We start from the raw sequence: 24,386 nt of genomic DNA on the forward strand, positions 1-24,386 counted from the left end.
AAGGTCAAGAATCATGTTGCAGCTCTAAGAGGAAAAATGAGGAATTTAAATTAAAAAAACTGGTTTTAAATTCTGGCCTTGAGAAACCTATGGATGCTCTATGTTTTAAGTATGCAATGTTTGGGGAAAAAGACATATCAATTTACATGAAGAATATATGAAATAAATATATGAAGAAATTACTATTTGTATCATACCAGGTTATTGTAAGAGTTGAATCAAAGGGGAAAAGTCATGTGAAGTTTGAATCATTGATTCGTTCATGCATTTACACACTCAGGAAGCCCTTACTGAGGGTCTATTTTGTACCACGTAGCACTGCAGTGATCAAGAAGTCTCTGACCTTAAGGGAGTCCGACTATGGTGAGAGAGCCTGAAGGGCTGCTGTTTGTCAGTCAGCATTAGTATGGGAGAGAGGGATGCCCAGTGGTGGGCAGAGAAAACTAAGGAGGTCAAATTCAGGTCAGCCAGGCAAGCTTCAACAATATAAGAGAAGGGTTTTTTTTTGTTTGGTTGGTTTTTGTTTTTTGTTTTTTTTTAATCATTAAACATTGAAAAAAAAAGTTACCAAAGTGAACACGAAGATGCATAGATCTCTTTGGGCCCTTTCTCTCATAAGTCTCCCATTTGCATACCTCTCTTTGAAGACATTCCTGGTCAGTCTGTAGAAACAAGACTATAATGGTTTGTCATGGACCATGGCTGAGATGGCTCCCAGTTGCTCCAGTTCCCAGTATCTGTACCCTGTATACCCCTCTCCCTTGAAATATGGGCAAAAGCCGTCACTGCATGAACTAACAGAACGTGGGAAGGATGATGAAATGTCACTCCCATAATTACATTACAGGAGAAAACATGTCTAGTTGGAAGACCCTCCCCACCGCTAGCTTGAGAAAGCAGACTGCTGTGTTGTCAGCTTCTGTACAGAAAGGACCACATAACCAGGAAGTGATTGTAGTTTCTCTAAGAAATGGACCACGTAACCAGGAAGTGATTGTAGCTTCTCTAAGAAATGGACCACGTAACAAGGAAGTGATTGTAACTTCTGGCCAGTAGTCTATAAGAAATTGAGGCCCCAGGCTAATGGGTCCCAAGGAATTTAATTTGGCCAACAATCACATGTGCAAAGAAGCCAATCCTTCCCCACCCGAACCTTGAGATGAGACTGCAGCCCCGGCCAGCGCTTTGATGGTGGCTTCTGAGACCCTGAAGCAGATGACCCAACTAAGCTCTGCAGGAACCCCCGATCCACAGAAACGGTGACATAATAAATGTGTGTTGTTTCAAGTTGCTAAGTTTATGATGACCTGTAAAGCAACATGAAATAACTAATACTGTATATAATATGAAAAAAAATAGAGAGAAACCAAATACATCAATTGTTCCTTGTGTGGAAGTGATTCAACTCACTGTTAATGATTTTAAGCACAAGTTTTTCAGGGGAATGCATATACTGTAAGGGGACATATGTGTGTTCGTACCTTTAGGGCCTTCAACTGAGGAAGACTTCACTCAGATTTTTCAGAGCAAACACATTCTGACTACAGAATATTCATATTATTGATTTTCTATTGGATTCCTTGTCATCTAAAGGTGGTAATATATGTTCTTAAAATTAAAAACAATTAAGTTTATTTATTTATTTTGATAGAGAGAGAGAGCAGGGGAGGAGCAGACAGAGAGAGAGAGAGAGAGAGAGAGAGAGAGAGGGAGAGAGAGAAAGAATCCCAAGCAGGCTCCACACCAGCAGCACAGAGCCCAATGCAGGGCTGGAACCCATGAAGCACAAGATTATGACCTGAGCTGAAGCCAAGAGTTGAATGCTCAAACGACTGAGCCATCAAGGTGTCCCTATGTTCTTAAGTCCTATATCTCCTTTGGCACAATACATTTCTTTTTAAAACTTTTTTTTTTTAAACATTTATTCACTTTTTGAGAGACAAAGCACAAGTAGGGGAGAGGAATGAAGAGAGGGAGACCCAGATTCCAAAGCAGGCTCCAGGCTGTGAGCTGTCAGCACAGAGCCCAATGCGGGGCTTGAACTCACAAACTGCAAGATCATGCCTGAGTCAAAGTCAGAGGCTTAACCGACTGAGCCACCCAGGAGCCCCAAAATACATTTCTGAAGGCAAAACTCCACTTTTCTCTAGAGGTATCTGAAAAATATAAAAAATTCTTGCAGTTGAAGCAAGTTATGATGTTAAATTCTATGAATCCTACAGTTCTTGGACTCCCTTGATTTTGAGAGATATTAATGATAGATGGTTAAATAAAGGTGAAACTCTAGACCAGTCGCTGGCACACCTGTTCTGTAAAAGGCAAGACAGTAAACATTTCAGACATTATGGGCCATTTGGTCCCCATTGCTGCTACTCAAATCTGTTGCAGCAGATAAGCAGCCTCAGAAAATCCATAAACAAACGAACGGACACTGTGCTGATAAACAATGTATTTATACACGTTGGTATTCGAAGTTCACATAATTTTTGCAGATTAAGAAATAGTCTCATTCTTTTGATTAAAAAAATTATTTTAAAAAGTTAAAACATTCTGGGGCGCCTGGATGGCTCAGTTGGTTAAGTGTCCGACGTCGGCTCAGGTCATGATCTTGGGGTTCATGGGTTCAAGCCCCACATTGGGCTCTGTGCTGACAGCTCAGAGCCTGGAGCCTGCTTTAGATTCTGTGTCTCCCTCTCTCTCTGGCCCTTCCCCTCTCGAGCTCTGTCTCTCTCTCTCTCAAAAATAAAATAAACATTAAAAAATTTTTTTAAAAAGTTAAAACATTCTTCACTCATGAGACATATAACAACAGCAGATGGACCAGAGTTGGTCCGTGAGTTGTAGTTTCTGAACTCCTTGCTGAAAATCATTAACTCCCATGTGTGGTGTGTGGTGATCCCAGTGACTTCTATGCTTAATATTTTCAAAATTCAATGAATTTAATTCACATTTATTAAAAAATCTACGTGTAAGAAGTAAGAGGTGCTGTGAGATTCAAAGTGATGATAAGGGAATTCAGAAGGGAGGGACCAAAGTGTCCACGGCATCCTGTAACAGGCACTCATGGGAACTCCTGCTCTAAAAAAAATGCATAGACCTACTTACCACTTTACTTTGTCATTCTTGAACCTGAACGGAAACAGATTTCATGTCAAATCTGTGTCATTATGGTAAGGTTGCCAGGGTGGGGACTGACTGACTTCCATTTACTGTATTTGTTCCCAGAAGTACAGAGCAGTTCTCCCAGTTCCCTTAAGGATTAAGGTGGGGTTTGGGAATTAAGTGATAGACACACCTATGAGCAAGTCCCAGGGACTAACTATTCTCCTTGTGCTCCACAATTCAGCCTCTCAGTCATACTTTACTCCCACCCAGTGTGTTCCACTCTGCTGGCCAGTTAATCAGACAAAGCAGGAGACAAGTATGGGCTGGTATGAGATGTCACAGCCTTGAAAGGGCAGTGCCATTCTAATACTCAAAAGCTGCAGCCTTTTAGAAACATGAAACTTGTTCTAATATGTGTGAAAAGACCTGTTAACCTTGGGAAAATATCACCAGCCACTGAGCAAACATTGTCTTTATAGAGTATATGCTTTCATGTCTCTTTCCAAGTCTCTTAACTCATCTTTAGCTTTAAGTTTTATAAGCAAAAGGAAGCGGGAGGGCTGCTAAAGAAGGGGACAGCCCTGGGGCACCTGGGTGGCTCATTTGGTTAAGCAACCGACCTTGGCTCAGGTCATGATCTCGCAGTTCATGGGCTCGAGTCCTGTGCCAGGCTCTGTGCTGACAGCTCAGAGCCTGAAGCCTGTTTCATATTCTGTGTGTCTCTCTCTGTCCCTCTCCAGCTCACGCTCTGTCTCTCTTTCTCAAAAATGAATAAAAATTTAAAAAAAATTAGGGGTGCCTGGGTGGCTCAGTCAGTTAAGTGTCTGACTTCGGCTCAGGTCATGATCTCACGTTGGTGAGTTCAAGCCCCACGTTGACAGCTCAGAGCCTGGAGCCTGTTTCGGATTCTGTCTCCCTCTCTTTCTCTGACCCTCCCCCATTCATGCTCTGTCTCTCTCTGTCTCAAAAATAAATAAACGTTAAAAAAATTTTTTAAAAAAAGAAGGGGACAGCCCTTAATCAATGACCTTGGATAAAGGAATCATCTTGTTTCACGTGTCCTTCCAACTCCCATTTTTAACCCTCGTAAGGCTCACTCGATGCTTTCCGAACATTCATCAATAGGTATACTCCTCAATCTTTTGTGAAGAATAATCTATATGGTCCTTTACTTTGGGCGCCCACCCAGTAAGAAGCAGATCTCGAACTCCACCCCTCCCCCCACCATGAGTGAAATATTTAAAATAGCTGTCAAACAAACTTGGATGCCTCCATCCCAGAGCACACCATACATTCGCAGAGTCTTCCCTTAGAGCAATTATATTTAAGTGAAAATAAAGCAATGTTTTTATTTTAATGGAAAGGGGAAAAATAAAGAAGCAATAGTAGAGGAACATGAGTTACAGAGATGGAAGAAGTCTCTGGAAGCGATCACTTCCTTTATTTGGTTATGTGCAGACTTAGGCTCAAGCCATACCTGAAAAGACAGTGAACACATCTCAAGGAGCCCAGACCCTCACCCAGAAGTATGCAGGGAGTCACCCACAAGGTTTGTTTTAAATCCCTCGCACCGTAATTTTTGACAGTGAATATTTATTGAGACATCAGCTAGTGACACTTAACCTCAAATAGGAAGATCCCTTGTCTTTCCCGAGATGAGGGCTGCACGTGGCATGTTCTCTACAAAAATTATTTTTGTCCTTACCCATGAGCTAAAGTCCTGGCTTAGAAGCAGGATACTGGGATACAATTACAGATTCTTAAATAGACCTGGAAGGAACTTAAGAGAGCTTAACGGGAGGATCACTCATCTTGGAAACAACAATCTAGAATGTCCTGGTGAGTTGAGTTTGCTTAGCTGGTCAGTGGATGTGCTAATTGGATCAAAGACAAATGGCTTTTTTTGTTTGTTTTTTGATTTTTTAAAAAAAAGAAATTTTTTTTTCAGGTTCTGAAAGTGGATCAGTTAGGTTTCTTTCATGCTACATGAATGGGCTTTTATGCAGAGACAACAGATTTCCAGTACAAAAGACAGGATTCATGCTGCTTCCTTTTTTCCACTGTCCCAGGAAAAGAGGTGTGTCCTGAGTGGGGAGGGAGTGGGGCTTCTTAGCTTGGACTCTTTTCTTTTCAAGTTTGTTTATTTTGAGAGAGAGAGAGGGAGAGAGAGAGAGAGAGAATGAGTGGGGGAAGGGCAGAAAGAGAAGGAGAGAGAGAATCCTAAGCAGGCTCTGCACTGTCAGCATAGACGCTGAGCTGGATCTCAATATGGCCATAACCAAGATGAGCCAAAACCAAGAGTCAGATGCTTAACCAACTGAACCACCCAGGCACCTCTTGCCTGGACTCTAAGCCAGATAGGCATATGATGGTAGTGGGGAGGGAAGGCAGACATTGTTCTGCAAGCCCCAGAGTCTCCTACAAACTGGATCTTGACTTGTCCTTTTAAGAGGGGAATAGTGATTCCAAGGGCAGGTCTCTTCACGTGCCACACCACTGGCAAGAAACAGAATGGGTCCTGTCATCTTAGGCTGCTCCAGGGAGAGGGTCAGATGGTAAGGCTATAGTCCTAGCCCCCACAGAGGGAAGCAGGCCATTGGATCTGGGCTGCTGAGGTCCCAATGGACCACACATATTTTAAAAAAAACGTAGTCAAATATAACTCCTCTTCAAACACAGCATTTTCCCCCAAATTAAACTGTTTCATTATAATGTATTGGCAAGAACGGTTTTATACTTTTGTTCCATAGGTTAGGACCAATTTGAAAGGCAGTTTGTTGAACAAAGGAAGGGATTCTCTGAACAACTAGGCAGCTGGAAGGAGAAAACACTGGAAATGGGAAACCCCTAACTTTAAATTAGGGAAGATGTGAGGCACCTGGGTGCTCAGTTGGTTAAGTATTTGACTTCGGCTCAGATCATAATCTCGTGGTTCATGAGTTTGAGCCCCCCATCGGTCTCTGCACTGACAGTGGGAAGCCTGCTTAGGATTCTCTCTCTCTCTCTTTCTCTCTCTTCCCCTTCCCTACTTCTCTGTCTCTCAAAATAGATAAATCAACTCAACAAAATAGGTTAGCCAAGACAGGCAGGGCTGTCTATGACTCCCAATTAAGGGTTCTCTCCAGGATACCAAGAGTGAAGTGCCTTCTGACCAAACTGTCTTAGGAAGTTTACAAAACTATGCATAATAAAAAAGAAAAACAACTTCTAGGGGAAATCAGGTGAAAAAGTCAAGTATGATGCTAAGGCCAAGGGTAACATTAACTCAGATGAGAATGGACACCAAAAGGTTTTATAATTCTAGACATGACCATAGATTTGGTTCAAGTTTTTTAGTAGCTCTTGGATAATCAACACATAATGGCTATGTGAATGTGTATCATTGTGTGTGAGTGTGTGTGTGAGTATGCATGAATATAAGTGAGTATGTGTGTGAGTATGTATGAGGGTGTGTACACATGTGTGTGCATGTGTGTGGTATTTGTGTGAGTGGGTGTGAGTGAGTGTTCCAAAGAAATGACTTTCCTTGCTACTGTTGCGAAGGCATATGGTAACTGGTAGTCTTTGAATGAGTTCAGCAAAGATTTGAGACTCTGATATTGGCCTATATAGATTTCTCAGTGACATGAAAGCTTGTCCGTGAAACACAAAACAGTAAATATATTAATATTTAAAATTTTGCTTTAAAATAATTTAAATTTTGAATAACTAAAATTTGTCTTTTTTTTTTTGCCATCAGATCTTGCCTTTCCTTATTGAAATATGGCTTATTCTAGCTAAAATTAACGTGAGCTTTAAGAATGAACATGATTTCTTTGAGCTCATACCAGCCAGGACTTCATGGCTTTGAGAAATATGATATAGACATTTCATAAACAGCCAAGCATAGCTTCATAATGTGGCATTTCACGCAGATCGCTCAGTGGTGTTTAGAATACAGTGGATCATTTTGGCTGCATGAGAGTTGAAAGATTAAAGACATCAAGATCACTATTTATTTTTTCTACAGCCTCAATTTGCTCATCCCCAAAATGGAAGAGTTGGTATCTACCCTACTTTGTAACTCGACCTCTGAATTCTTTGCCTCTTTTTTTACTGAGAAGTTATGTTGGCAATGCGATATCAACCTGTATTGTTGTATTTGTTGTTTTTAGCACAACAACACTAGTACCAGACACAGTTATTGAGTATGACCATGAACCATGCATTGTGCTAGATAGACTCTATGCCAAGAATAATTTCAATTAATCCTCACGTTAACTTGAAAAAAATAGCTAGATCATGCTGTTGCAAATGAAGAAATAGATTCTATAACTTGACAAGATCACCCAGTTCGTGTATAATTTAAATTCAAGGTTAAAATCAAGAACTATAAGGGGGTCCTGGGTGGCTTAGTCAGTTAAGCGTCTGACTCTTGATTTTGGCTCAGGTTATGATTTCACAGTTCGTGGTATCGAGCCCCATGTTGGGCTCAGCACTAATGGCATGGAGTGTACTGAGGATTCTCTCTCTCTCTCTCTCTCTCTCTCTCTCTCCCTCTCTCTCTCTCTCTCTCTCTCTCTGCCCTTCCCCTGCTCATGTTCTCTCTCTCTCTCTCAAAATAAATAAATAGACACTTTTTTTAAATCAAGAATTATAACAACTGGGAGTTTTTAAACCCTGTATTCATCTGAGACAATTTTGGACCATATATTGTCAGCAGAAGGTAGCACTATGTCAAAGATGGCTCAGCCTGCATGCAACTGAGGCTGTCGGGGGGATATGGGTTAGCTCTCCTCTCCTAGAAAGGACCACGAAACAGCTTATGAAAGCAGAAGACATGAGTCACTTCCAAACGATAGTTTCCACCACACTGGGCAGAGATACAGAGAATCAAAAGTTGGATATGTGACATTCTGCGCTGTGTAAGAGAAGGCAAAGTGTATAATGCGCTGGGGACACCAGAGCAGCCATTCAGATTTCTATTTTATGTACTTCTGTTTTCGCTTCGATTAAATAATTCAATTCTTTATTTCCACTCTTGCAAAGGGGAGAGGGGTAGAGATGGGAGCTGAACGAGAGGTAATATAAGTGACCCATTACAAATGGTACCATAAAAGCAAGCTAAAATTTACGGCTGAAAATTATTGTAAGTAAATAGTGATGTGGGCACAGGAATGCATTGGAAATTTGGAAGTGCTGTTTTCCCCTGTGTGAGAAAGATAGCAAGTTTGCCTAAAGCCTCAGTTCGTATGCGTTTATTTCCACTGGCTTTTCTTAACCTCAACAAACACTGTGTATCCCAACTCTGTGCTGTGTGCTTGCATCAACATACAAACACATAGCAATAGACTTTCTGGAGTCTCCAGAAGTCCTAGCTGCAAGATGGTTAAAATGTTTGCTGTTCTTGTCCACAATCTCTCTGGGAATATTTATCTTTTATGAGTTTCAAAAAAGATTCCTGGCCTTAGAGGAAAGACAGATGAACAAATTAACCCCTATGGGATTGCGCTGGCTGCTTCTGGTCATGCCACCTACTTAGACTAATCTTTTCTTCCTTATATCCCCATATATGGGGTGTAGTTTAATGAGGAAAATCATCAGTGGAATATTTATTGAGGAATCCAGAGGTCAATGCCACCCACCCTTTCCCCTTATTACTGGATTACAATAAAGATCGGGAAGCCTAATTATGTGGTGTTTGGTACTTTATACTGTGTGTGTTAAAATGCTCATCTGTGTTTGTTGGCATTGTTTCTATTTATTGTCTTTATGTATCAGTTTGAGGGTTTTTTTTTAATACATTTCAAATTACAATTGTAATATTTCAAGCTTTACACAGTGAATTCTTACAGGCTACATAGATGGCAGTGATATATGACACTATTATGGTGAAGTTTAGGATTCCTAAGATTAGGATCCATATAATGACTATTCTTTTAGGCCTGCTGATAATGAAAAGGAGAATGAAATGAGGATATAAAAACCCACTTTTTAAAAAACAACCTCTCTGGCTTTAATTCAGCACCTGATGGAAATTCAAACTTATAAATACCTTACTGAGCGCATAAAATAATGTTTACAGACGTGAAAGGGACCTGGAGAGAGAACATGATACAGGTGTCTGCCTGAGCATCTGAGGTTGGATGGTTATATATGGGACTTGTATTCCAATGACAACAGTTGGTTTGGCATGGGGGCCAACTGACCAGAATGGACAGCCATTGCTCTGAAGAAGGATTCTGGAGGGCCAATGTTGTTCTCCATCCTACGACCATGTTTTGCTGGGTAATGGGGAGGGAGTTGGGGATAAGCCACGGCATTGTGAGCTAGTTGGGGGGCCTGAACAGTAGCTATGTAGGAAACAATTTGGACTTGGACATAGGTCAATATTTTAACAAGGAATATGAGTCTACTAGATAAAACCACACACATACTAGCCCTACATATGCTTTCTTAGAATGAGCCTTCTTCTCTTTATAGAGCATTTTTCATCTAATACAAAGATTCTCAGTACATTCATCTGCAATCTCCTCAGTTGAACCATCCATGCTATGGACCTCTTATAAGAACTCTTCATTTATTTGAAAAGAGTCATTATTTTCCAGTTTTCTTCTCTTTTCCAAAGGAGTGAGGGAGTGGCTAAGAAGCATTTGAGCTTTGGGGTGAGGCAGATTTGGGGTTTGAATCAAAGTTATCAGTGTTACATCATAGTACACCGTTTCAAAACTCAGAGCATTTGTCTGTCTCCTTAGCTATGATGATGGCCACTCGCGGGAATTAAGTGAGGTGAGTCTGTGGACAGTGTTTGGCACAAGTTGGGGGGGCCTTATATGTTTCATACCATTTGTTCCTTTTTGTCTGTATAACCCCTGTATCATACTATAAGTATTTGTCCCGGGTCTCATCTCCCTTATTCCATAACAGGCAGCATCTCAGAAGGAGTGTGTTTCAAAAATTTCATCTTTGGGGCACCTGGGTGGCTCAGTCGGTTAAGCATCCAACTTCAGCTCAGGTCATGATCTCACGGTTCGTGGGTTCGAGCCCTGTGTCGGGCTCTGTGCTGACCGCTCAGAGCCTGAAGCCTGCTTCGGACTCTGTGTCTCCCTCTCTCTCTGCCCCTCCCCCACTCGTGCTCTGTCTCTTTCTCAAAGAAAATAAATAAACATTTTTTTTTTTGGAAATTAACAAAACTAAACAAAACAAAATTTTCATCTTGATTTTCACCACTGCACAGAGGGCAGGACCATGGACCCAGCTAGTAATTACTGCCCATTGAACAGTTCTCTCCAGCTTTTATTCCGAGGACTTCACTTTCTATCACTTCAGGCACTTTTTTCCTTTCTCCTGGATGCATTCTGGATCCTCAATATCCTTTGAAAGTAACATTGGTAAAGTACCTTCCAGGGACACATGTGTAAAGAATAAAGCTGTGTCACTGGAGTCCGTGTGAATATTTTTAAAACTTTTATTTCCTTAGCTACTCCCTATAAATCTCCTTCATCTGGGCTGACAGAGCCTTTGTGTCCCCTTCTAATTTACAGTTCTTATACACTTCACACGTCACCACATAAATCCCACACACCCTCGCCCCATCCAAAAATAACTATAGACCCTGAAATTACCCAAGAACTTTTACAAACTCCTTTAGTAATTCCTTATAGAGTCACGTTGGGAGGCCATGCGGCATAATGGTTAAAAATATAGGCTACAGGAATTATATATGGGTTCAAATCTCTTCTTTCATTTGCTGGTTTTATGGCTTTTAGCAGTGTAATTAATTTCTCTATGCCTCAGTCTCCCTATATGTAAAACAAGGCTAACAATAGTAGCTACATTAAAGGGTCATTTTAGAGGTCATGTAGTTAATGCATGTAAGGAACTTAAGTAGTAGCTGATAAACGGTACTTAGCAAAAGTTGGCAATAATTATTACCTGTAACCACTCTTCCCTCCCCTTCAGTTTAAACTAATAATGCATACATTATACAGTTGTATTTGAATAGTCAGCTTATCTGGGAATTTCTGACAGAAAGAAGCATTCTAGGAAAGCACTAGGGTACTTAACTGCAGCATTGTGAGCATAGTCGCAAAAATTAGCCACAATCTAAATGTCTGTTATTAGAAGAATAGTAAAATGAACCAGAGTGTACCCATTACTGTAGATTATCATACAACCATTTAAAATAATTAAAGGTGGCACTTGGGTGGCTCAGCCGGTTAAGCGTCCGACTCTCAGTTTCAGCTCAGGTCATGATCTCACGTTCGGTGAGTTCGAGCCCCACATCGGGCTCTGTGCCGAGTCCGACACAGTCTGCTCAGGATTCTTTTCTCTCTCTCTCTCTCTCTTATTCTGCCACTCTCCTCCTCACCCTCTGGCTCTCTCTCTCAAAATAAATGAACTTTAAAAAAAATAAAATAATTTCATGTTTCTAAGGTATGTTGTTAAGAATATGAAAGCAAGTTATAGAATAATACATTATGTCACATAGGTAAAGATATGAAAAATATAAACCATGTACCGCACTTCTAAATAGATACATAGAAAGCAGTTTTAGGGGCGCCTGGGTGGCGCAGTCGGTTAAGCGGCCGACTTCAGCCAGGCCACGATCTCGCGGTCCGTGAGTTCGAGCCCCGCGTCAGGCTCTGGGCCGATGGCTCAGAGCCTGGAGCCTGTTTCCAATTCTGTGTCTCCCTCTCTCTCTGACCCTCCCCCGTTCATGCTCTGTCTCTCTCTGTCCCAAAAATAAATAAATAAACGTTGAAAAAAAAAATTAAAAAAAAAAAAAAAAAAGATCCACACCAAATTAAAAGCTGTGATAACCTCAGCAGAAGGTGGTGGAATGGGGCGTAGTAAACTGTTTTTGTTTGGTTTTCTTTATTTCTGTATTTTAAATATTATAATACAAATATATTTCTTGTGCCATGAAAAATAAGAATAAACAAAGTTCAAAACAGAAAGCTAAAGTGAATACTTTGGTTCAGTGGCATTGAAAGCTATTGACTTTTTTTTTTTTTTTTTAACACTGAACTCTGTTTCTTCCTAGGATTGAGAGAAACATCATGAGAGAAAGTCAGTTTATTGATCAATAATGAGTCAACAGGGCTAATGAGCTCAACTGGTTTGAATCAATGGCATCCTTTCTTAAAGCACGTGTATATAAACAAGTCAATTATGCATTTTCAGATCAATATTAGGAGGACTAAGATTTACTGTTGGGCTTCTTTATGTGCTTTTACAAGAAGGCACCTGTATTTTGTGGGATAAACGAATCCAGAATGAAATAAATCTAAGGACATCCTCCCTGCAGCTTCTGTGTCTCTGGAGGAGACCACATTCCTTTCTGCATTTCGTGTGTTTTACTGCATTTAGAATCCATTCTTTCCTTTAGTATCTAGGACCTTATTTCTCAATGGGGAACTTTTCCAGATCGAAAACAAAAACATCACTACGTTTCTGAGTTCGGGAAATTGTGACATTATGGCTTTACTGATTTTTTTTTTCCTGAATTTTATTTTTGGAAGGAGCTGTATAAACATAGCCTGTTGTCGGTCACAAGTGTTCTAAAGGCCAACAAGTGTTTATGAACAAGGACTGAGCTTGTGTGTACCAGCTGCATTGTCCTTCTCCCACTGATAGATTGTAATCTATTCTGTGGACAAGAACTCTGGCTTTTGTTGGGTTGAAAATTCTCATGAACTCAGACAAGGAAAGGCAAGCAAAAGCAATATGCAAGCATCCTCCAGTGAAAACACCAGGTTTCCCGGGATCTGGCTGAGGTCTGAGTGAAGCATGGCCCCACAGGGTCAGGAGAGAGCAAGGATATTGATCACGCCTCATGTTCCCTGTCCACAGTCTGCGGGACTGGGGGTGGGGGGGAGCGGGGGCGGAGGTATCCAACAACGGAAACTTTGCCGAAGACAGGGTACAATTAGTGTCACCATTTTGGAAGCTAATTTCATGATAAAGTTGAAAATGTGCACATCCTTCCTAGGTATTCACCAAAAATATGAAACGTATATACAAGCAAACCTGTTTGTATGTTTCTACAATATGATCCTGTACATATGATAAAGTGAACAGAGGTACATGTAATAACACGGACCACAAACACAATGCTAATAAAAATCTCACATGCATAGATTCTACTCTCAGCTTTACCATTCACCGTGTGTAGAATCTGGACATATTTTTTAACCTCTCTGATTTTTAGATGTCTTATCTATAAAAGAGAATTAAGAATAACTTCCTCATGGTTATTGTACAATTTTAAGATAGTATGTGTCAGAAGGACCTGGAATATATAGAGATTTTTTTTTTTCATTTGTAAAATGGTAACAATAGAAGTGTGGCGAAATTTAGGAAGTGTAGCCAGTGTGACAGTGTCTTGATATGTTAATGCTACTGCGCATATGATATTTAGCACGGGCAGTTGTGATATTATGCTCCAATACCCCACAGATCTCCTTACTGAACATCTGAGAACAAATTGCTCTCATTGGAATATTGTTTGTACCTCCAATTTATTGTGTCATCACTGCATTTTTTTCAAATGTTACCACTCATATATCTAAATCCATCCCAGAAGTAGATAGATCTTGTTACACAGGCTTTATTTGATCCATCCCCTAAATCGGGTATCGGGCACTTAATGAAAACCTGGCAGGTTGCTGGAATCTGGGGAGTAAGGGAAAAATACGATGTGCTATTTGACACCTGGTAGCTCACAATCCAGTATCGAGGTAGAAAATAAGGGAACAAAAAAATCGCAATGGAATAAGTGCTCAAATTTACAAAGAGCTTTGGGAAAAGGCAGTTAAGAGCAACTGATTTATCATTTGATTACCTTACCCCACTTGATTTAAATTGAGAATAAAATTATTTGGCTAAAGATACAAGAATCCTGAATTCTTCTCTCACTGGCTAGCTCATCATACTTTCCACCTTTAGCCGATCCATACACTCTCCTTTGTCTTTGCAAAAGTTGTTAAACACATCTGTCTTCTTTATGATAATAGCAGCAATCCTAGTAAATTACTGAAAGAAATAAACTTAATTCTTGCATCAATTCAAAATGTATTTGTCCTAGTAGAATAAAGTCTTATCTCCACGATCTCTACTTGGCATCTAGGTCAAAAAACAACTTAGTTTCATGCTTTATGGCTCCCCAAATATTTTAGGGTTTTTTTTTCTTCATTTAAGAAATTCCATTTTATAGTAGTTGGAACTCTTATTAGAAGTTCATTCTAGGGGCGCCTGGGTGGCTCGGTCGGTTAAGCGTCCGACTTTGGCTCTGGTCATGATCTCACGGTCCATGAGTTCTAGCCCCACATCGGGCTCTGTGCTGACCGCTCAGAGCCTGGAGCCTGTTTCAGATTCTGTGTCTCCCTCTCTCTCTGCCCCTCCCCTGTTCATGCTCTGTCTCTCTCTGTCTCAAAAATAAATAAATGTTAAAAAAAAAATTAAAAAAAAAAGAAGTTCATTCTAAAAAATGCTAGTTTTTTAGACCCATAAGAGTGGGTCTACCCACTCTACCATCACCCCGAATACCACAGTGCTAAACCCGATGTCAGAAAATATATGATTGGATTTGCTTCTTTGGTCATTAGAGCTTGCCGGGTTACTGACAGACACTGAAAAAGGAAGAAAAAGGAAGAAAAACAAAACAAAACAAAAAAAGAGGCTGAGGTGGTTGCTTCAGGTGAACTATACTGGGTGTCCAACAATAGATCTAAGCAGATTTCTTTAAGTTTTCTGCTTATTAACCCTCTTTGTCTGTCTCTGTCAGCCTGTGGAGTTATTCTCTTGCAATTGCTCACTGTCGTGTGGGAGAACCGCCGACTGTATTGAGCATGAATCAGCTACTAAAATAAGTGTCGGGGGAACTAGGGTATGTCATTTGACCTTCAAATTAATTTTCCCTCGTCCCTGTTTCATTTCTCCTTTCCTGCAACCCCTGCTTCTCTCTTTTCAGCAGACCTCTGCCAGACAAATCAAAAAGCAAACTGCGCCACCGCAAATGTCCTGAACAAGCCCATCCCTCTTTGATTTCTAGGAACACTCATTTGCGAAAAGCACAATAATGTATTCATTCTTGTAGCAGCATCAAGAAATCTACAACGTAAACGCACTTTGTATTCCCCCCCCCCCCCCGATTTAGGCAGCATCTCTGTTTGTCACCTTTCTTGTCACAATGGTGCTCTGATTTCAGTTAACATGGAGATCAGAGAACAGTACATAAGTTTTATTTGGTCTCTTTGTAATGAGTTAAAACACATACACTTTCAAATTCTATAAACTGCTTGACCTGGGCAAAGCAGGCAACACGTGCTTTGAGGGACCACTGCATCCTTTATCGTCAAGTCATTCAAAATTCTACTGGGGAATAGGCAGAGCAAAAATAGTCCAAATCTTCTTTTGTGAACGTGTGCAAGGACAGAGATGTCACTTATGTAAAAGTTGGCTTCTGAGTCTACTCAGCCCTACATGGAAGAGTCTCCCTTGTGCCTCTCTAAGCTTTCTGTGACTGTAACTTGATAAATGGAAGTTTGGAGTGAGGACACCAATCTGAGTAAAGGCTTTGCTGCTGCTGCTCTGCCACTGAGGGGGTAGAACAGCAGACAGAGCTTAGAGTGATGTATTATGGGATGTGATGAGAGGGAGCACTCACCCAGAGCAAACACAGAGGAGGCACCTGTGAGTCTAATGCCACTTAATGTGCAGATTCAACCCCAGTCGTAACAATCCTGAAGGAATCACTGCATTGAGTAGCAAAGGAAGAAGATGAAAGGAAGGAAGAAAGGAGAATAGGAAGGAAGGAAGAAAGGAGAGAAGGAAGGGATGAATGAAGGAAGGAGTGAAGGAACAAAGGAAGGAAGGAGAGAAGGAATGAAGGAAGGAAAGAAAGAAGGAAGGAGAGAGGGAGGGAAGGAAGGAAGGGGAGAAGGAAGGAAGGAGAGAGGGAGGAAAGGAAGGAAAGGATGAAGGAAGGAAGGGGAGGAGGAAGGAAGAAAGGAGAGAAGGAAGGAAGGAGAGAAGGAACAAAGGAAGAAAGGAGAGAAGGAAGGAAGGAAGGAAAGAAAGAAGGAAGGTGAGAGGGAGGGAAGGAAGGAAAGGGTGAAGGAAGGAAGGGAGAAGGAAGGAAGAAAGAAGAGAAGGAAGAAAGAGAAGGAACAAAGGAAGGAAGGAGATCAGGAAGGAAGGAAGGGGAGAAGGAAGGTAGACAGGGAAGGAGGGAAGGAAGGAATAGAATGACTCTCAGTCTAGTGTAAAAATGCTCAGTACCTAGGAAAGCATACCAGGTTGTGTTCTTTCATCCATAAACTATGAGTCCCTTTGGAGACACCTATTTCTAAAGTTTAAGAGAGATGAATTTGACAACCAGGGCACAAGGATATTTCTAATTGAGTTTCTCCCTAATCGTAATCTGATGAATTAAAAGGCAAAGACTAGCATTTATCAAACATAGGCAAGGAAAGAAAGTATTCTTTATAGTTTACTTTTTTTTTTGTTTTGCTTAAATAAATGAAAGATTGGTGAGGGCCTCTCATACAGATGTGGAGAAAATGAATGTGCCAGAGAGGGCAGAATCCAGAAGACTATTAGGTTGACTTCATCCTGAGAGGCTGGGGATATAGTTAAAACAAACCACAGCAAAGTCCCCCCATTGATATGACCAGGATATTCCTCTGGAAGTTGTAATCATTTCTCTAATTACTATATGACCCTCATATGTTTGGCCAATGCTGTCAGTTTGCCAAAAAGTTGGTCGGGGGCTGTAATCCAATAAGTTTTATTTTCAATTGCACATTCGCAAATTAAACCACAGCTGCAACCCAGATCAACCCGATCTGTGCAGAGAGGCATAGGAAAAGTCAATTAGTTTTTCCACTCTCTAGGGCCAAATGGACAATTAGACTAGACAAAATGGGGGTGGGGCATGCGTGTGTGTGTGTGTGTGTGTGTGTGTGTGTGTGACCATTTCGTGGACAAAGTAAGACTTTGAAGACTGAAGTATCGAGTTCACATAAATCAACCCACCTAAAGCGTGTCGCTTTCAAAAGGAAATTTTTCTGCTATTAGCCTATAAAATTCCAGAAGGTAGGACTTATAGAATGATCATCATCTATTCACCCGCGTCTCACAAAACACATATTGTATAGAAGGCTCTTAAATATTTGCCGAATGAATGTCTGAATGATTGGTGGAAACATGATCCTCTGTGAAAACATGCATTCAGGTAATCACATTCATTTTACCACCTGTTCCTTTCCCAGCCCCCATGTAGAGTTGTCAGACCACGCTGTCCTATATTTGGAATAACAGAGAGCTGTCAATGTAGCAGGTGTCTGGGTTAGCGGTCCAATTGCCTCATTCTTTTGTGGATGTTGCCATCAAACAGTGGGTGAGTTCAAAATTAGATGAATCATCACCTCTCTTGTCACTTGGTATGCCCACCTGCTGACAGGGAGTACTTCCCCCTTAATGGGAATCATCCCCAGTGAAGATAACACACCTCCACATCATTAGAAGCAAGCAGCTCAAGGTTGACCTGGGACAGGGTGTAAGGAATTTAGTGTTTATGATATCATGATTTGCTACAAATAAAGGTAAACTGTGTTTGGAAATAATGTGTGGCAATGGAAATTTAGCTGTGCCCTTGGAAATATTGTTATCAGTGAATATCGTAGCAACCACAAAATTGCTATGGACTTTTTTTTTAAGCTTATTTATTTATTTTTCAGAGAGACAGAGAGAGAGAGAGAGAGAGCACAAGCAGGGGAAGGGCAGAGACAGAAGAGGACAGAGGATTTGAAGCGGGCTCTGTGCTGACAGCAGAGAGCCCATTGCAGGACTCGAACCCACGAACTGTGAGATCATAACCTGAGCCAAATAGATGCTTAACCAACTGAGCCACCCAGGTGCCCTGCTATGGACTTTTGTTAACAGGGAATCATCTCCTTGCTGTTTTTGCAAAACTTTTAAGAAAAAATCATTAATTATAAAATAACATCCTAACTCAGCATGCCATTCGGGAATCTATGTCATTGCTTGGCCAGCAATCTCAATAAACTTTTCTAATTCAGCCTCAATAGGCATGCTATGTTTTCTCACCTATGACCTCCGTTTCCTATGTCAATAGTGCATTTTCCCCACCCATGTCCGCCTTTCTACTGATTCATCAACCCTTAGCTCTGATCATCTGATTCACAAGTATTTCTCTGGTCTCCCTGGCCACTCCTAAACTCTGTCTCTCCTGAGTTGCAATACATTATTCTGAAATTTTATTTTATTATTACTTATCACTAATTATCCATTACTTATTGTATGAAGGAATGAGTGACGGATTTGCCTTCTGGCTTTGCTAACTGTGCAAGTGTTACCTTCCTCTGAGGACAAAGATCATGAATTTTGGTTTTTCTTTGACTCAGCACTTTGCAGTACCCCTTCTACAAAGTAAGAAAGCGGGGCACCTCGGTAGCTCAGTCGGTTGAGCGTCTGACTCTTGGTTTCAGCTCAGGTCATAATCTCACAGTTCGTGGTTTCGAGCCCCACATTAGGCTCTGCACTGACAGTGTGGAGCCTGCTTGGGATTCTCTCTCCCTCTTTCTCTGCCCCTCCCCCACTTGTGTTCTCTCCCTTTCTCTCCCCCCCCCCGCCTCAAAAATAGATAAACATTAAAAAAAAAAAAAAACAAAGTAAGACTGCGATAACTATTAGTTGAATTGAATTGTACTGAACTGGCCTCATGAGGCTTTTTGTCTAATTGGGAAAAAAGACAGATTAAGCAGCAGAAAAAAAGAAAGGCAAAGCATCAGAATTACAACTGCAAAATAATATGGGATAAAGTGAATATGTTCATCTTGGAGAAATACACTGTAAGGAATTATTGTAGTTGAGTAAGAGGTTAATCAGAAAAGATGTTTAGACATACCTCTTGCACTAAATCTTAAAGGATATTGTTATTTTTTTTTGCTCCAGTGACTAACACATTCAATAGTTCATTAAGAAAGTGGAATATTTGAAATGCCAGAGGTTAAAGTGAGAAAGACAGACAATGTCATATACATTCTATAGAAACATAAATTGGCATAAACTTTCTGAAAAGTACTTTGGTTTTATCAGGAAACTTTTGGGAAGTCCATAACTTCACTCCAATTATTTCATTTCAAGCAATCTATTCTATTTTTTTTTAATATATGAAATTTATTGTCAAATTGGTTTCCATACAACACCCAGTGCTCATCCCAAAAGGTGCCCTCCTCGATACCCATCACCCACCCTCCCCTCCCTCCCACCCCCATCAACCCTCAGTTTGTTCTCAGTTTTTAAGAGTCTCTTATGCTTTGGCTCTCTCCCACTCTAACCTCTTTTTTTTTTTTTTTCCCTTCCCCTCCGCCATGGGTTTCTGTTAAGTTTCTTAGGATTCACATAAGAGTGAAAGCGTATGGTATCTGTCTTTCTCCGTATGACTTATTTCACTTAGCATCAAACTCTCCAGTTCCATCCACGTTGCTACAAAGGGCCATATTTCATTCTTTCTCATTCAAGCAATCTATTCTAAATACATAAATAAACATTGGAGCAATGGTTTATATAGGATGATACTAGTCTCTCCTCTTTTATCTATACCATGGGTCAACCTTCAATTCATCACATTCAGTACACTCTAGGCTGCCTCAGGACCTTTGCTCTTGCTTTTTCCTTTGCCTGAAATATTCTGCCGCAAACCTTTTCTTCTCTCAGCTAGATCCTATGTATCTTCACCTCTTACTAAGTTTAAATATCCCTCTTCCAGGACTACTTTCCTTCTATTCCCACAGAAGAACAGAAGTTTGGTTGACTCCAAAACTCCCTCCCCCCACCAATATGCTTACATATCACTCATAGGTCCTCACTCTCCTCCAAACATTTACAGACATGTATTGAGAGTCTGTCTTTTCTCTATATTCTAACTTCCATGTGAACAGCAACAGCTCTATCTTTCTTATTTCCGTAGCTAAATGCCAAGCACAGTGTTGGCAGCGCAGGGCACACACCCGGCCAGTATTTGTTAAATAAACATACCAATAATTTCAATAGCAACAGATTAAAAAGAAGCTAAAAATTCAAGAGCCGAGTACTTGTTTATAAGTGGTGATATGGTTGTAAGATGGTATATGATAACCATTAAAACAATGTTCACATTTGACACTCTCCCATAAAAATGCTTGCAACTGTAAGTGCAAACAAAAAGGTGTAAGGCAACAAAAATATAACGATCATCACTCTATGAAAGGTGGAGAATGTTTGCAGGAAGTAATTAATGCACTAGCAGACCGTTGACACTGATTATTGCAGCCTGGAGGGCTTGTGGGTGTGCCTCGTTCAAGTTGCAGGCTTGGGCCCTGGCCGTCAGTAATAAGTAAGACGATGAGAACTTTGATCTTATGGAATTTACTTGTTCATGGTAGAGACAGATGATTAACAAGGTATAATTAAATATGTAGAAAGCCAATTCCAAGTTAGAAGCTCTTCTGGGGACCATGCAACAAGGTAGAGTGACAGAGTATATCAGTGCGAAGAGTCCTCTTGGGGTCTGGTTGACAGGGAGGGTTTTTTCCAACCAAGACTTCAGGGAGAATGAGCCAAGCTTAGGAACAGTGTCCCTGAGGTGGGAGAGAACTTGTGACTTCAGTGTTCTTCCTTATGCTTTTCTGTATTTTTATTTCTCTATAATGAACATGAAACAGTTTTAGTTAGAAACAAATTAATTCCATAAAAAGCATATACATTGTCATAAAATTTGCACAGCATAGTGTGAACCACATAAAAAGGAAGAAAGAAAGAAGGAAAGAAGGAAGGGACATGTATACCATTCATTGAACTCAGCTACCTGGTGTCTACATAATGTCAAGATCTCCCACACTGCTCATCCTGACCCCATATATATTGAGGATCTCAGCTGGAGTCTAAGTTGGGATTTCAACGTGGGAAATTAAATAATATAGTACACATAAATTACTTAAAACAGTGCCGGGTACTTAGATGGTGGGGTGACCTATTTGCCTCAGTTTACCCAGGACTGGTCCCAGTTTTAATGTTTATTTATTTTGAGAGAGAGACAGAGGGACAGAGGGACAGAGCATGAGTGAGGGAGGGGCAGAGAGATAGGGAGACATAGAATCTGAATCTGAAGCAAGTTCCAAGCCCCCAGCTGTCAGCACAGAGCCTGACGCGGGGCTCAAACCCAGGAACCATGAGATCATGACCTGAGCCGAAGTTGGGCGCTCAACCAGCTGAACCACCCAGGCGCTCCTGTACTGGTCCCACTTTTAAAGCCTGGCACCTCCACCCACCTGCCCACAGTCCTAACGTACAAAGAGAGTTGGTCACTCTGTTAGCAGGTACTTTTAATGATAAACTAGTGAATGGCACTCCCATTTTTGAATGAGTGTTTTTATCCGGAGAGGAAGAGAGTTTTCATCACTAACAGCTGATTGCCACCATCCATGTGTATCCCTTAGACATCAGTTCCCTGTGCTGAGTTACGTCAGACCCTTACAAGAGGGGCTGTAGACAGAAACCAAATAGGTGATTTTCACAAAAGCCTCATGAAATAAGCATTGTTCTGATGGCTGGGTGAGTTGGGAAGGGAAAATATTCCTAACTTCCGTAGGGAATATTGCACAGCATTGGTGAATAGAAAAGAGAAGGTAAGTCAGGGCTACAGTCAACTGAGTATTTAGGTTTGTATCTTTTGAAGCCACTAAAATCTTTGAAATTTAGGACATAATTTCACCTTAGTGTAGTTTTATTACTTTGTTCATTTATTTTAAACACGTGATATATTATAGCAATATTAATGAAATTGAAGGAAGTTAATAATACACAACCACATGATTCTAATATAATAGATGTTATATATTGTCCCAATATTTTTTAATATGCATTTTAAACAGTTATAAGTATAAGATGCTGCAAGTTAGGTATATATATGTCATATATATAAAATCTTTATCTTTTTAAAGCACTTTTAGATTCACAGAAAAACTGAACAAAAGGTTCAAAGGTTTCCAATACACTCCTTGCTCCCATACATGCATAACCTCACCTATTATGAGCATCCCCCACCAGAGTGGTACATATGTTGCAATTTTTTTGAGTTTATTTATTTATTTTGAGAGAGAGAGAGAGAGAGAGAGCAAGCAGGGGAAGGGCAGAGAGAGAGAGGGAGAGACAGAATCCCAAGCAGCCTCCATGCTCTCAGCACAGAGCCTGACATGGGGCTGGAGCTCACAAACCATGAGCTCATACCTGAGCTGAAATCCAGTCGGTCAGGACTGAGCCACCTAGAAACCTCACAACTGTGGAGTCTACACTGATATACCATAACCACCCAAAGTCCATAGTTCACCCAAAGTCCAAGATTCACTCTTGGTGCTGCATTTTCTACGGGTTTAGAAAAATGTATGACGTATATCCATCATTATAGAATCAATCATACTGAATAGTTTCACCGCCCTAAAAATTCTCTGTGCTGCACTTTTTGAGTCCTTCCACACCAGATCTTTTTACTGTCTCCACAGTTTTGCCTTTTCTAGAATGTCATGTGGTTGGAATAAGTATGTTGCCTTCCCAGTCTGGCTTCTTTCATTTAGGATCTCCCTTGCCAAGTCTTTTTGTGGCTTCATTGATCACTTTTTTTGGGGGGGGGTGCTGAATAATATTCCTATCCTGGATATATGGTATGGATGTGCCATAGTCTCATTATCCATTCACCTATTGAAGAACTTCCAGATTGTGGCAATTATGAATGAAGCTACTATCAGCACTTGTGTGCAGGGGTTTGGGTGGACATAAAGTTAATAGCGGAGAGTGTGATTGCTGGGTTGCATGGTAAAAGTATGTCTATTTTTTTAAGAAACTGCCATACTGTTTTTCAAAGCAGCTGCGCCATTTGCATTCCCACCAGCAAGGAATGAGAATTCCTGTGGCTCCACGTCGACACCAGCATTTGGTGTTAGTTAGTATGTTAGGTTTTGGCCATTGTGACAGGCATGTAGAAGTATCTCATTTTTTAATTTTTTAAAAAAAATTTGTTTAATGTTTATTTATTTTTGAGGGAGAGAGGGTGGGAGGGGTAGAGAGAGAGGGAGACACAGAATCCGAAGCAGGCTCCAGGCTCCGATCTGTCAGCACAGAGCTTGACATGGGGCTCAAACTCATGAACTGTGAGATCATGACCTGAGCCAAAGTCGGGCGCTCGATCACGGAGCCACGCCGGCACCCCTAATTTTTTTTTAATATTTATGTATTTATTTTGAGAGAGAGAAAGAGAGGAAGTGCATGCTAGCAGGGGAGGGGCAGAGAGAGAGGGAGAGACAGAACCCAAGCAAGCTCTGCACTGTCAGCACAGAGCCCAGTGCAGGGCTTGATCTCAGGAACCGTGAAATCATGACCTGAGCCAAAATCAGGAGTCCAACGCTTAATGGACTGATTGACCCCGGCGCCCCTAACAAATTTTTTTTAATTTGACTTTCCTGATGATATAGCATCTTTTCAAATGTTTATTTGCCACATCTGTATCTTCTTTGGTGAGGTTTCTTAAGATCTTTAATCATTTTTAATTGGGTTGTTTTCTTACTGTTGAGTTTTAATTGTTCTTTGGATATTTTTGTTAACAGACCTTAATCAGATATGTCTTTTGCCAATATTTCCTCCCCGTCTGTGGCTTGTCTTTTAAATTTCTTGACAATGTCTTTTGCAGAGCAGAAGACTGTAATTTTAATGAATTCTACTATTAATTCCTTCTCTCATGGATTGTGTTTTTTGGTGCTGTATGAAAAACGCACTGCCAAACCCAAGATCTCCTAGATTTTTTCCTATGTCTTGTTCTAAGTGTTTCATAATTTTGAGTTTTAGATTTATGACCTAACTGTCTGTCTATGACTCATTTGGAGTTAATCGTTTATGAAGAGTAGAAAGTTTATGTCTAGATTCATTTTTTTTTGCATGTGGATATTTACTTGTTCCAGCATTCTATATTTTTATTTAATATATCATGCACATTGTTTCCAGTTCTCACATATCCTTTACCACCATCATTTTAAAGGCTGTGTAACATTTCATCACCAACATTGTGCCATAAGGCATATTTACAGAACTGTGATTATGCCCTCAAATGCAAGAACACACTAATGTCTTTGACTGCCTTTGCTACTTACTTGAAAATGCCTGTTAGTAATTTCAAGCACCAACAGTAGGTTATGACATCTATAGACAAAAAAAAAAAAAAAAAAAAAAAAAAAAAAAAAAAAAAA

The 24,386-nt window shown here is 40.5% G+C and overlaps 1 long non-coding RNA gene across 2 annotated transcripts in view; it reads left to right on the forward strand.

Annotated features, from left to right (window-relative positions):
- The first annotated feature begins 4,881 nt into the window (after positions 1–4,881).
- Positions 4,882–24,386, forward strand: part of LOC121015222 (uncharacterized) — a 30,985-nt gene continuing 11,480 nt past the window's right edge. For both annotated transcript variants that reach the window (XR_005783704.1, XR_005783705.1), the window contains exons 1-2: positions 4,882–4,944; positions 5,054–5,182. This is a non-coding gene — a long non-coding RNA (uncharacterized LOC121015222). The remainder of the gene's footprint in view (positions 4,945–5,053; positions 5,183–24,386) is intronic.

This window comes from Herpailurus yagouaroundi, unplaced genomic scaffold (genome assembly GCF_014898765.1).
Source record: "Herpailurus yagouaroundi ecotype Mexico unplaced genomic scaffold, PumYag 206, whole genome shotgun sequence".
Classification (NCBI taxonomy): domain Eukaryota; kingdom Metazoa; phylum Chordata; class Mammalia; order Carnivora; family Felidae; genus Herpailurus; species Herpailurus yagouaroundi.